General features: G+C 41.7%; 1 protein-coding gene across 4 annotated transcripts in view; it reads left to right on the top strand.

Moving 5' to 3' along the window:
• LOC121596958 (semaphorin-1A) overlaps positions 1 to 15,288 on the top strand; it is a 177,454-nt gene that overhangs the window by 127,749 nt on the left and 34,417 nt on the right. The window lies entirely within an intron of this gene.

The following is a 15,288-nucleotide window of genomic DNA, read 5'->3' as shown; positions in this document are numbered from 1 at the left end:
GATTACGCAACCAGATGCTAGGCTTGTTTTTTTTCCTGTTAAATCTACTCACCAGGAGGAATCCTCGCACACACACACACACACACACACACAAGCACGCTCGAAAGTGCGTATCCTTAACGCACACGATCACGGGCTTCTCCGTTGCTCTTGGCTGCTCAGACGAGAGAAGCATAAAGCGCGTATGGATGAATTTTTAAGCAGTCCCTCGTGCGTATCCTTCCTCTGTCTCGTGGTTTGTGTGTGTGTGTGTGTGACAGAAGGACAATTTTTGCTTCTTTTTTGTGCAAAACAGGGGAGGCAAATACAGCGGTGGATCGATGCAGCGGGCATGTTGAGGATGCGAAAAATCGATAAAACCCCACACAAGCCGAACTCTAGCGAAGGGTGGAGCTGGTAGGTAGCTTACAGGCATTGATGTAATGCCATTGGGTAATGTCGATTCCTGGATTCGATACGGTTGGTAATAATTCGATTTCGTTTTGCTTTTCCATCAACCTTGGAGGAGGGAAACTGATAAGTCGGTCGGTCGGTCGGTGGCCGTGGTCGTCTTGGCGGTCTTGTGCGGTAAAGCGTGCGAGAAATGTTGTATGCGGAAGTCGTCCTGGCGATAACATCATCCGCCTTACGTATGTGTAAGCAAATTACGCTTCCAGATGTGAGCAGCGTGTGTGTAAGAGTTTTGTTTTTTTTTGTTAGGACGAGATTGTCTTATCGAGAAATAATAGAACATCGGCGAGGAATTGATTGGGATGAATTGTGTTTCCTTTTCGCTACTTTTCTGTGGTTTCATTTGGGGCGCAGTAGAACAAAACACGAATGTATAAGTATTTGTTGAACATTCACAGATTATGATTTCATAGATTGAAGGATTGAAGGGCAGGACGAACGCCGCGATGGAAACATAAATCAAACGCATTCGTAATTTAATTATACTATTCTATTTATATCAAATGAAATGATTTTATAGCATTTATATTTTATACACCCACCGGGCTCTTGGAATACTGATTCAATTTCAAACAAAAATGCAGTACACTTTCAAACGGGCCTACAGTACAGTGCGATAGCAACGAACGCACACAAGTACACCAGCCTTCAGGCTAAACGAATAATAATAGCGGGCTTCGTTGTGTTGCAGGGAAATTAATTTCCCATTATTCTGTTCGTAATCAAATTCACATTTTTTTTTTGCATTTCCCTTCCGCCTGGAGGGCCTGTGTTTATTTGGCGGAGAGGGGTAAAAAACCATCGGGCTGTAGAAATTGAACGGAGTTTAGTGTTGTAGCTGATTAAATTACCAGCACACGAGTTGCTTGTTTTGGTTAGCAACACTCGCCTGCTGAGTAGAATATGGAGTGCGTCATTTTAATGCGACGTATGTATGGCGTGGTAGTTGTATGCTTTTGTCAGAATTAAATGTGTTTCTTTCACTATAATTCGTAGTTTTAATAGAAATAACCTTTTTTCATATTTTTTTAATTCCATTAATCCTTGGCCAAACAAATAAAATACATTTTTCGATATAAAATATAAGTTTCGAAAATGCTGTTTGACTTCGATTCTTTCGGAATCTACTGCCTCGTAGAATATCCTGTAGTGTATTGGAATTCAGCCCAGTGAGCTTATGTAATTCTGGCATGATGGCATAGGTCGGTGCACAAAATAATAAAACGAAGAAAAGTAACATGGCATCGTAGAAGTGATACACCTATTCAAGTATCCCTTTTTTGTGTTTTCTGTCACTGTGTGTCAAACTCATGGGTATATTTTGACAGCTTAATTTGTTTACTATTTATCGTGAAAAACGTACACTTAGTGTTCACTTCAGTTTTCTCATATACTATAATGGATTCAAGTCGCGAACAAATAAAAATCTCGCTTGTTGCTGAAGATGCACGTAGGCCACAACATCATCTTTTCGGACGAAAAACTGTTCACTCTGGAGGAAACATTGAATAAGCAGAATGATCGTATTTATGGGGCATGTATTCGGGATATAACAGCCGATACAATAACAGCCCCACGGTATCAATATGCGTCAGCTGTGAAGGTTTGGGGAGCTATCTCGGCAAAAGGGAAGTTTCCGTTATTGTTTATCGACAAAGGCGTGAAGGATCAACAAGGAGTACTATTTAGAACACGTTTTTCAAGGCCACTTGAAACCAGACGCTAAGAACCTTTTTGGCAACGATAACTTTTGCTTCCAACAGGATTCAGCTCCAGCCCATAAGGCTTCGATCGTTCAGAAGTGGCGCAAGGAGCATTTGCCATGTTTTATCAATGCATCGGAATGGCCTGCGTCGTCTCCAGATTTGAACCCGTTGGACTTCAGCATATGGAGATGCATGCTTGGGAAGTTCGGCAACGTCAAACATTTGCTTTGGGACGGATTCAAGCAACGGTTGTTAAAGATATGGGATGAAATGCCGGATGAAGTTGTGCGTGCGGCCTGCAACGATTTCCAAAAGCGCCTACGGGCGGTTATCAATTGTAAAGGAGAAAGATTTGAAATAAATTAAGTGAAATGCAGGTGTAGTACCAATAGAAGCTATTTAAATAGATTCCTAAGAGAAATCAAACCTGGTGTCAATTTTATTACAAAAACAAAGTGTATCACTTCTACGATGCCACCCTGTACATTGTATGCCAATAACAGCTTGAACTTGAAAGCTATCGTATTTGAACTATGCAGATGAATGTATCCTATGTTCAATATATTAATTTTCCAGTCATATTTTACAGATGGAGTATACCATTTGCCATTAGAAATAATATCAAAATTGCATAGTAATCCTCACTTCAAACATGGCATTAGACGTTTTTAGTTTATGTTTATCTCATGCTGTCATCCCGGTTAATCCTGCAATTCCCAATTCCGATTTAAGACGAGTTAAAAAAATCGATACAAAATGAGTTAAAGCTCTAGAAATTCCAGATATCATCATAGCTTCACGCGGATATTTAATAACATCATGCATAAAATATTTCACTTTACGCCATACAATCTTGGGCATTGAATATGTTACATAAAATATGTTAGTAAAGTAAGTAAATGGATAGCTCATCATTAATTCGGACCGAGCATTCAATTAGCGTGAATGGTGTATTTTCTCACAAAAAGGCACAGTTAACAAGCTGTTGTAGGTTGGCAAGTTTTTCCAAAGAAGATATTGAAGTCAATATCGGCTTCGTAGAAAATTTCAAAATTAGCTTGCACTTCCGAACCAAACCTCCTCCTGTCTGTTTCGTCGCTGCAAATAATCATCATTCAATCAAACATAAATGAGGGAAAATGCAAACATCAATAAGTAATTACGAGCATCAATAATTATTGTTGTTGTCGAGTGGTGGTGTGGTGTGTTGGTTCATCAAAAGGCACTGTTCTTTCGGCTCTGGCTGGGAAGAAGGGTGAAAGGTACCTATCGCGCGTTGCGCTTGCGAATATGCACTGATGTCATCGATAATTTTAGCAATAATCTCGCTCGCCCGTCCCTTTCCCGGGCCACACATCACACGCGCGAAACGCTGCTGGAATTCATATCATTAGATTTTAATGCTTGGTGCCGTGCCGGGGACACAACCGAGGCGCTTGTGAATCGCATTTGCATTTGCAGCGTACGACACATGTTCCAACACACACAATCGCGTCGCGACGACAAAGGCGTATCGGGCGTATACTACGGTGGAGAAACACGCTACTACTAGCCGACGGTAGCGCACCATCAGGACCCTGTCGATCATCATAATCAACGATGCCCGACACATATGCTGCTGTTGGTGTGCACGCACACATACACACACACCCGTTCATGATTCGTTTGGTGGTTCCGTAGAAAATCAATACGAACAAAATTTCACATTCTACACGTTTGAGGCATGCAGGGGGGGGGGGGGGAAGAAATGGGGTTTTGCGTGCTTTCATCCGAAGCGTGTTGTTGAACGCTAGAGGCGGTAATGCAAAAGGTCTTTCTTTGCTAACGTGTTGTGTGTGTGTGTCTGTTGGTTGGTGTGTGAGTTGCGTTCCGTTCTCGTCCAGACATCCGCCCATACATAATGCAACTAAATTATTGATCAAATAGCCCACAACACCATCGGCACGAGTCCTGGAAGAGGCGAGAGAGAGAGAGAGAGAGAGAGAGAGAGAGAGAGAGAGAGAGAGAGAGAGAGAGAGAGAGAGAGAGAGAGAGTGAGAGAGAGAGAAAGAGAGAGAGAGAGAGAGAGAGAGAGAGAGAGAGAGAGAGAGAGAGAGAGAGAGAGAGAGAGAGAGAGAGAGAGAGAGAGAGAGAGAGAGAGAGAGAGAGAGAGATAGTGCCTTTGACACATTTGAATCAGGCTTTAATTTGCGTAAGGAATATTAATCACTTAATGAAGGTATACGTGTGTAAGGTGTTCCGGCGGCGTTGGCCTTTGGGCCGATGCAGACAGGTGCGCTTAAAAATATGTCCTGCTGTTGGTCGATTATTAGAGGGTAGCCGCAAGGGTCGTAAACTAAGCATGATATATGAGGTAGTGCTGTTAACAGGATAAACAGAGCAAGCAGAAACAGCAAAGCACTGTGGCGTGAATATGAGAAGTGAGCATGGCATGGGATGTAGGATGGCATCTAAAGGGCAGTGAGTCGTTGATTCCAACTTTGTAATTATGTTATGAGAAAATAGGATAGCTTGATTTCTCAAATAGTCTCGTTGAATGGTATATGAATGTTCAAAGAGATATTATTGTTTCTTTTTTACGTCAAAGGGCTTTTGATAGCCTGGTTTCATTCGTCTGAAACGGCAAAGAAGGTGAATGTTTTCATCAATTTATAAAATTTTTATCCATTGGATGAAATGCTTTAAACTATGTGTGGTCAAATCGTACCTTGGATTCTTTTTGCGAGCATTGAAAAATGCAGTATTTCATTGAATTAAAGAGTTGTTCAGTTCCATGTTTCCAGATTCATGTGGTCACTTCAAATGTAAACATTCTAATCAATTCACAAGTTTAATCCATTGATTTGGTATAAAATATTAAAAAATGTAATTCAAACGCTCACACCGCTTCTGCACCGAAAATACAACCGTATTACATTCCGCCAGTCCTTGCTATTCTGCCACGATCTTTAAAACGTCTTATTCCCCGCTAAGATTCCTTCTCATTGGCCAGCAACGCCTCCAGTTTGCAAACATCGTCAGAAGTAAGCAGAAGGGAAACCCCAAACGGTAAGGAAAAATGAAAACAAACTGAGCAGATCTTAATTATCGTGGAATATGAAAAGAACAACCTTTCTTCCCGCCCCGTACACACCGTACCAGCCATTCTCGCGAAAGAAGAGTGCTGCTTCCGGTCCAGCCACGACCACGACCGTCCGTTCCGATGGTTTTAACTTCGTTCGGTTACTAATTAATTTCTGCTGTTTATATCTCTATTAAAAAACGTGACTGAATGAAAAACGAAACCGGCTGCTTCGCCAGCGCCATCCAGCTCCATTCTTCAGCTGGTTCAGCGCGAAACGGAAAAGGGCGGAAATATCTTCGCCGAAACGAAACCCAGCACACTCAAACAAACAAAATAACAGCGAAAAAAAAAACGAAACGGACTTCAGAAAGAAGGTAGAACAAGGGATTTTTCTAAAAATTTCGCGTACGCAATGGCTTGGCAGGATAATGAAATAGGGCACCGTTTGAAAATGAGAAAGGGGAGGCATCGACGAGGGTAGAGCTTTCTGTACCGGGCGGGGGTAGGAGGTAAAGTTTTGCGATAAATTTAATAACTCCTTAATAAGTTCATCGGGGTATCGGGTGTAAGATGTTGAGTGAACGGGATTAGTAAAAAAAAGGGAAGGACGGAGTGGTTGGTATGACGTCCATTCAACCCCTTTTATTTGGTTGTGCGTACGTATTTGTTCGGAGGAATTTAGCTTAATTTTGAACTAGGTCCTTTTTTCGTTTTCATCAAGGATGCGTTTGTTGAAGATTAAATTAGCGCACAAAACCACGATCATGATGGTTTGTAGGATTTCCAGTGAGCGGTTGGTGCAACGATATTTTACATTTTTTGAGGTGTGTGAATTCAGCTGTGGGAAAAGCAAGAAAATTAATGTTATTTTAATCAATTGCTAGTTCTTGGCTATTCTTCATCGTGTTGTACACATTTCCTTTAAAAAGAAATAAAAATTTAGAACATGATGAAGTTGCATAATACTTTGAAACCTTTGAATGGCTTCTAAGCATCCTGGAAGACAACTCATCATATGCGCGCTTCAAGCTAACAGTTTCCCTTATTACCCATATATGAACAAATGCGGCGTCATATATTTGCAAGCTTTACCGTAACGAGTTCAAGGGGGAAAAAGGCTGAATCCACTTTCCCACGCTGTTACAGCTCATTAAGGGTCGAAATTTCAACTGCTTCCAACTGACTGACTTTGACGCGATTACACCAAAACCATTAGCAAAGCACTGCGAAGATGGAAGGCTCCGAGTTGGTTGCTGAAATTGCTCATCCACGCGTCAAAAGCGCTCCCCCTTTTCCCATCCAAACAACCAACCATACACGACGGTGACGCTGAGTGTGCCAGAAATGATGCTGTGGGGTTTGAAAGTTTCACTAGAGCACCAAGACGGAAGTGGATGCAAAAAGCCTCGAAACAGTAATTTTGCCTGTAAGTGTTCAAACAAGCAGCAGGTAAAGCTAGTACCGACATCAGACCAATTTCTTCGACCCTGCAATGTGCGGTATTTAGCTTGGTCCGAATTGCATTGCCCATCCCTTTCCCTTTCATCGTTTTATCGCCCATTAACCTTGGCCTAGGTACGATCGCTAGCCAAGGAAACGAGCGGGGCGCACTGTCTTAACTCATAGCCAAACTGTGGGAAAGAGTAGGGGAGGTTTAGTAGAGTTAAGCACCCAGCTGGCTGAAAATTTCGCTCCTCTGAAGAAAGCAGTAATTTATCGTCCCGTGATTTATGCTCTTTCATCTTATGTTAATTAAATGAACGCAGCTATAAATTACTAACCGAGCGCGACAGAAGTCACACCGTGGACGGGTCCGGTTAAGTGAAGGGGGTGAAGGGGACAAGGATATAAGAAGTTGCCGGTTTAACGCTTAGCTTCCGAGGCGGGATCATTTCAACCGTGGATGGATTTATGCTAGTTAAAAAAATGAACAAAAAAAAACATGAAAGAGCCCTACGCTTGGCGTTCACGGAAGGATATGAAGAAAAGTGTTCATTGCGAGGAGAGGAATGCGAAATTTATTGCTGCACACGCATAAAATTGACAGCTTTCGCGGAATTCATACTCTTGGTCGTATGCGGGTAATTGCATAATGGAAAAGTTTCGTTTTTTTTTGTTGAACATTTTGGTAATGTTCAAACAGAAAATTGGGTTGGAACACAAAGGGCGTGCATGTGAGCTGATTTTAATGGTACTTTTTTATGTTAATATTAATATTTAAAGAAGTGGCCTAATTTCTCACAATTATCCAAAAACTGTTTCACCAAGAGAGATCAAAAATAAGATAATAGAGAAAACACGTAAAAAGTGAAAACAAAGACAAACAATTCACAGTTAATAATCGTATAGATGTGGAACAAAATAACAAAGAAACAAAACCAAAAGCACAATGTCCAGTAATAAGTAGAGTGAAGCTCATTCCAATGTGATGTAATAGTGTTCCAATGTGATAATGTTCCAATGTGATAATGTTCCAGTGTGATAATGTTCCAATGTGATAATTTTCCAAAGTGATAATGTTCCAATGTGATAATGTTCCAATGTCATAATGTTCCAATTTGATAACGTTCGAATGTGATAATGTTCCATTGTGATATTGTTCCATTGTGATAATTTTCCAATGTGTCATTAGTATCCTAGCATGCTGATACTCAGAATATTTCTCCTTTATTTCGTATATTTCAAGTTATTCGCATTTCTTTTCGAGTTGTTTTCGACTGTTAAAGTTTGCTGTCAAATGAATTGAAACTTTAAAGATAAGTTGTTTGACAATGAAATAAAGCTTCGAGTAATATAATCTGTTTGCTGCAAGGGAACATTTTCAAATGTAATATAGAGTTGGAATTTTGTTTGTATCAAAATGTTTGGAAATAATGTTGATTCTCGTTGCTCAAATTGTATATCTCCCTCTTAGTGCCATTCGACGCGGTGAGCTATAGAGCGCCATCATGATAAGTACGGGCCGGGTTCGTTTTTGTGCCCATCCCACCATAATCCATCCGTTCCTCTTGCCTCGACGTGTGTGCGTGCTTTATGGCGTGTGGTGCAGATTCTTTGCTTCCTGAGAAAATCGCATTTTCTTTATCGTTTGCCGTATAATGTCGACCGCCGTTGTACCATATGCCGCATGGTGGTATGTCCATCACGATGAAGGAAAAAAAAAACAACTACGCAATCCTTTTGACATGATCTCAGCACTCGGGCAAGAAACGGTGCTTATTCCTTGGCACAAATCCCCTGCCCGTAAGGAAGTGAAATGATACGATAAAATGCATCGCTGCTGCATCAGTACGAGCAATGGTGGTGGAATGATTGCCCCAGAGTATGTTAGAGAAAGAGAGAGAGGGATGGAGAGAGGACGGATGGTGATAAAGTGACATTAAAAATAATGTACCATAAAAAAAAGCTTACGTGCGCGAGAACTGCTACTGCTGCCGGCAACGGGATGAAATCGCGGCACGGTTCCATCATCAGTGCTGCAGCCGCGGACGAGGCTCGGATTAATAAAAATGCTCATGATGCACTTTTATTGCATCATGGTCGGGGACGGGAGAGAGGATACTGCTGTGCTGCTGCCACTACCAGCACCACCAGCACCACTGCCGACGCCGCAAAGCAAACTGGGACGCTGACGGTGGTACAGTAATATCCAAATGAAAATCAAGTGGGAAAAGTTTTGAAGTTATTGTACACGCGGTTATGATAGCGTCTCGTTCCTTAGCAAGCGGTTTGTGGGAAGCTAATCTGTGTGTGTGTGTCTGTGCAGGTTTGGCTCTAGATGCTTACAATTGCACTTGGGATAAAGCATGTTAGCCTCGAGTTTGTGCAGAGAGTTTTCCGGTTCCGGACGCTTCAGTCCGAATTTAATTAAACTTTTGTGCGTAACTTTTGACACTTGTGGAGTTTTGTGCAGTGTTGGGAGAAATTTGCTCAACATTGGTCAAGCATAAAATGCACACATTCGTTGGTGTGTGTGTGTGTGTGTGCTTTCCTTTTTCTCTATTTTAAAACGTGGTTGATACGTTGAAAAATAGTATTGGAAGTGCCTCGGGAAGTAGAATACAATTTATGTAATTTTAAATTTTCCTCAACAGCACAGCACACGGACTCTTTAACGATGATGAGACGGTACAGAAATAAAAGCGTTACGAGATTGAAGCGTAAGAGCAACTGGCAGCAGCATCAGCAGTGCTAGTAGTAGTAGTAGTAATAGTAGTACCATCGTCCCTATTCAATGCACCAAGCGTGTAGTGCACGGCACAGTATGCGATCACTCTTTTCTGGAGCGGAACCGTACGAGCTACGCTTGGAAAAACTTGTTGCCTGCGTTGTGTAAAACTCTTGAGTCTTTCCGAACCTCTCCGGGGCGGTACACAAAAGGCAATCGCTGCAGTATGGTGGTGGAGGTGCCGCTGGCGTCAGTGTGGTGGACGCTTCATGAGGTTTACTGAAGTGAAGTGATTGATTATTTACCGACGTGTGTACCGAGCGTGAGCGGATGCCGGATGTGCACCGGGCTGCGCCTTGTCCCAAGGACATACCCAGGGCGACGAAAGTCAGACATGCACACGAACGGGCGGTATCCTACGGGTACCCATTGACCGGTTGGCAGCAACCGGTCGGCCGATCGGTTGCATAAGACCTGTGTGTGTGTGTGTGCTTTCGGGGTTTTCCTCGGTACTTCAATGGTTTGTGTGGAGTGGAGAGTTTGTGCTCTTCCCGCATGCTTGGTGGTTTGGAGAACTTAGGCGACTGCTCTGCTTGAGAACGGCTCCAGTCCGAAAGAAAAGCCAACTGCAACTATAGAACCACCACATATCCACACACAAGCACAATGGAGCAGTGTTTCCGGTGCAAAATCATGCTCTCAACCAAAAACCCGTGCCGAGATATCGAGCAGGACGGGGCCGGGGTGGGGCGATAGGTTGTAACGGGTTGTAATGGACTCATAAAAGCAGAAAACGCATACAGTCCAAGAAGTGGGGGAAGCCCACGACGGTTGACGGTTGATAGGCGCCCTACGGTGGTAATTCAGTGTGATAAATTAGTTTGCTTTTACTCGTGAAATGTGCCACCGTGTGGAAGTGGAATGAAAAATGATTGCGCGAGACGACGACACGACGACGCGCTGGCAGAAGGCGAGAAGCGCTGGTGGCTGTTTTTTTCCAACCGGGACATCGAGCCGGGCGCGTCCTTTTGGGTGAATCGCTTTATGACATGTTTGCCTCCGAGGCGGTCCATTCTATTTGCCTGTCGTCTGTGATGTGTGTGCGGGGAGAGGACTAGAATTGATGTGAGTTTTTGACACATCCAAATGCTCCACGTGCTCGCGGATAATGTTGCGAAATGTGATGTAAAACAGTGACGAAACATTAGCTGTGTTGTGCCGCCTGTTTTAAGTGCTTTTGTTTGAAGCTGTAGGTTATAATTCATCGTAATAAATTATTTTCGAGTGTGTTGTTTGTTGGAAATTTTGCACTGGGACTTTTTGGGAGGTATAAGTAGTATCAATTGGGAAACTGTAAGGTTTTGTAAACTAACTACTATATTCATATACACTTTTTGGAGCTAACCTGATTATCAATCGTCCACAGGAGCATACTCTGCAAAGACACAATTTTTTTGGGTCTGGTCGCCGTTTTTGTTCGCCTAAGATTGTTTCCTACTTTGTGTAGGAAGGAAGTTGTGTCATTCATCTATATATTTTCCAAGTTATATCACAAGGACACAACAAGGAAAACGTAGTAACTTCATGAGGAAGTTGTGTAACTTCATGTAGGAACTTCATGTAAGTAACTTCATGAGGAAACGTATCGTAGTAACTTCATGAGGATCATTTTGTGGTGCGCAATTGTCTATATTTGTTGAAAATCGTATTGAATAAACAGAACAAAACGCTCGCAACAAGAGAACCTAGAGATAATTGAAGAAAAGCCTTATTCAAAGCAGAACCATAGAACAATCACTCGTAAAATACTTTAACAGTCTCTTAAACCGGTGTAAAGTAATGTTAATGGATACGTTGACAAGATCCGGCCTCTACAAACCGAAGTTCAAGTAGCTATTCTGTTGTATCATTTTATTGTGTACAATTACGACCACATTTAATTACCATTTCCCTATCCGAATGACTCGGGTGCTTTGGGTCTTACTGCCGTAAGATCATCCCATGAAACTGCCCAATAAATGTGTATGCTTTCTTCATTAACCTTGAACCAGTTCGCAAGTTAGCCTGCTGGACTGTATGGGACGAAGAATGCAATAAAACAGTCAATCCATACTGTCCATCGTCCGGGGGACGATATGTCTCCGCTAATGCCCGCTAATGTGCAAACGCTGGACGCTAGAGAGCATGTTTGTTTATTGATTTATGGTGACCTTCCGTTCTCATGCGCTGTCGGGCCTGTCGGGCGGCGTTCTGCTGCTGCGAATTCCGGTTGGATTTTGTAGTGAACAAGTCACTAATTTGTGGCGCTAGTGATGTGCTCCCACACACACACACTCATGGTAGCAGTGAATTGAGGCTCCTCCATAAATTAACATTAATTGTAAAAAAGTTTAAACTCTTCCAACTAGTGCGCTTAATATAATGAGCGCGTTGATTGGCTGTCGAGTGTTGGGTGCCAGCATATGGTGTTAATGCTGCTGCCAGAGCTAACCGCTTGATGGAATGCACAGTTGTGGCTAGTTTGAGTAGCAGAACCTAAAGCTATCTACACACAGCGAAGCACCGGCTCTCACATGTAACGCAAGATCGCTCGATGTAACGACATTAATTCGAAACCTCCTTCACCGCAGCTTTGAAGAACTTAAACATCACTGTATGCTACTACTGCTGCTGCTGCTTGCCATCACCGCCGAGCGCGCAATTCTGTTTCGGTGGTTGACTAATTTAAATTGAGCGACGTATGTCCCATCACCGGGGAACCGGATTTGACAGCGCGCACGAACGTCACGTCAAAATGACGCCCGAACTGCTGCTGCTGCTTGGTGAAGGCATCTGTAAATGGGATTTTGTTGTACGACTTTCAATAAACACCAGACGTGCGTTAGATTGTTTTTTTTTTTGCGTTTTGAATTTTGAAATTCCACGTGTCCTTATGAATCGTCAGCATCTTCAGACTCGTCTGATTTGGGATGGGCAGTAGAGGTGGTGGTGGTGTAGTGACTGTTTGACTTGCATATGTGTGACTGACGATACTTCTTGTGCGGGGGCCTGCTTGTACCGATGGCAAATGCTGATGATGATGCTTGCGACGATGCTGCCTGCCTTGGTTGGCCTGACTGGCTGGCAGTTACAAATTGATGTAATGAATATAAACGTAATTTATGACGACACCTAATTGCTGTCTGCCTGTATCGGTAGAGTATGGTACACACCCCCGTGCTCTGTCAAAATGTGTCTTCGGGGATGATTGTGCGGTTGCACCGCTTTTGTATGTGACAGGCTCCTCACGCACGGGAAGATGGGTGACATTATGATGATGGGGGGGGAGGGGGGGGTTGGCAACATTTAATGGACTCGCGCAGCGCTTTTGTCCCCATGCTGGCATTATGGACGGGTACGAAAAGAGAAATGTTTTTTAATGATCATGTTACGTCTGAACGGACAAGCATATTTAGGATGATAATGTGAATCCAGTGATAACTTTAAAGGATCGTCAAAAAATTCGGGAAATTTGTATGAATCGATCATTCAAATGTTATCTCGCAAAGTTGAAAACATTTTACGTTTGATGAATTTTGTAATGATTCAGTAATGAAGCACCAATGTGTAAATTTTTAATAGAATTTATTTATTATTTAAGTGTTTTCGTGATTGAAAGAAAATAAAAATTGTTTAGAAAGATATGCGATATCCGATTACCATTACTCCGGCAAAAATGTTTCAATTCAGCTATTTCTTGTGCAACATTTATGGAGAGATAGTTTTAAAAAAAGAAAGAAAAATACACCGTTTTCGAGCCAAAATAAACAACGTCAAGCTTCTTTTGAACATTGTTCCACTGTTGGTAATCATTTCAAGTCCAACTGAAATACTAATGCCTATCTGAACTTCGTTCAATCGTAACTAAACATGTGTATCCCCTTAGTTCATGCGCTTGGTGAATGAAGTTTAAACTTGTGTTTGTGCCTTCATTTACAAGTTAGTTTCGCTAGTTTGAATTTATTTGCGTTTAATTCATTCCGATATCTATAAAATTAATAATTGACGTTTAAAGTAAAACAAAATCAATTAAAAACAAGCTTCACACAATTTAGTTTAGTTTAAACACCTCAAAGAAACAAACCTGGGTTATATAAACGTAGCGATTGAACGATGCTCAGAAAGCTATCAGAATTACTGAAGTTCCTTATTTACTTATGTTCAAAAACAGCTTAACACTTTGACCGCCGGCCTGACGTCACAGTTTTTCGAGTGAGCACGTAGCGCATGACAAGAGAGCGATAAGAGCGACAATTTCTCGTGCGATTATTATCACTCTTTTGTTTGTGTTTTGCAATAAGTGGCGTAGCACATGTCGTTCTCGTTCTCTTTTTCCTATCTCATTCGTTATCAAGAGAATTGCTGGGCATCAGATACAGAGCTGAGCGGTGAACAAAGCCGTCATGCGATTACATATGACGCGGCGCTTAAAGTGTTTTCTTTGTTTGCTTAGGCTCGAAATCGGTGTAAGTTACAAGGGTAACTAGTAGAAATAACTAACTACTAGCAAGTACCACCGACAAACTAGCTCAAAATAATTGATCGACGAGATGAATTTTTTAAGCTAAAAAGGAATGAATTTCTCTATTTTGTACAACTGGTTACTGATATCCAAACAAGTAACTACCTTTTTACATCAGTTGCAGAAGAATATTCGCATCTCTAATTCCATGTACGCTTTTGCATTACATTACATGCAGCTTCATGTAAATCAGAGATGTCAAACTGATGGCCCGCGAGGTCTCTGGTTTGGCTCGCGATCGCTTGAGCTATTTTTTTAATATTTGTAGAAGCATTTCTGCTTCTATAGTACATGTCAGTCAATACCGGACTTCTGAAATATGAAAAGATTTTCAAATTCCCAGGTTTCTGTATGAATTGTAAGATTGTGTTCATAAAATAAATAACTCACGGTTTAATTTCTACCTCACACAAAATCGTGAATGTCTTACTCATATGTATGTAGTTTGGTAACTTTACTTTTTTATTTTTTAACCATCTATCAAGGCACTTGGCGACCAGTAAAGCAATTTTTATAAGAAAAAGACTTGTACAAACTAACAAAATCACTTAGCAAACAGGAATTGAAAACGCAAGCTCTCACATTTTTTGGCATATTGTATTTTATTTTGGAAAAGATCAAATTCATCTTTAGCTATAATAAAGATAGAACATCATATTTCTGCAAAACGTGTAGAAATCAGATTAAATCAGACGTCAGCACAAACACGTGTTGCTTTTGATAGAATGTTACAAACGATCTCCATCAGGATTCCATGAGGCATCCTACCAAGACCAATGTGATTTGATAAACTATTGGTAGGCTTATGACTCTGATTTCGGTTGCCATAATGAATGTAGATTTCTATGGAGATTGGCAGGAAGGTAATAACGGGTACTAAGGACTTGTATGACACCTTCTACTCTTCTGTAAAATGAAGATCTGAACAGCACTGAACGACCTGTTGTAAATTATGGGCTTTAGACACCATCAAAAGTATGAATTCACTACTTCAACTCCAGCTCAAGAATATGGCCCGTGCTACAATTTCCAGTGGCATTTTCGCACGCGGAGTTAAATGAGTTTGACTTTGCTGATGTAAACGATTGAACAAGTTACGTTTACCACTGCTGTGATGTAAAGTATTCTCTCTTTCTGCCAACCGCACGAGCAAACATATCCCATTATACACGGCAGGTGTTGAAAATCACACATCCAAACGATCATTGCATCGTTGTTTACATACATCAACACTACATCCCTTACGGTCGGACCACCATTACCTGGCTGGCATGAATTGCTGCCGCATCAAGAGACACATTTACCGCCACTTCGGACACTCGGAAGCACTCGGCACTTG

This window comes from Anopheles merus, chromosome 3R (assembly GCF_017562075.2).
Source record: "Anopheles merus strain MAF chromosome 3R, AmerM5.1, whole genome shotgun sequence".
Classification (NCBI taxonomy): domain Eukaryota; kingdom Metazoa; phylum Arthropoda; class Insecta; order Diptera; family Culicidae; genus Anopheles; species Anopheles merus.
This window is presented reverse-complemented; position numbering and strand designations above follow the sequence as displayed.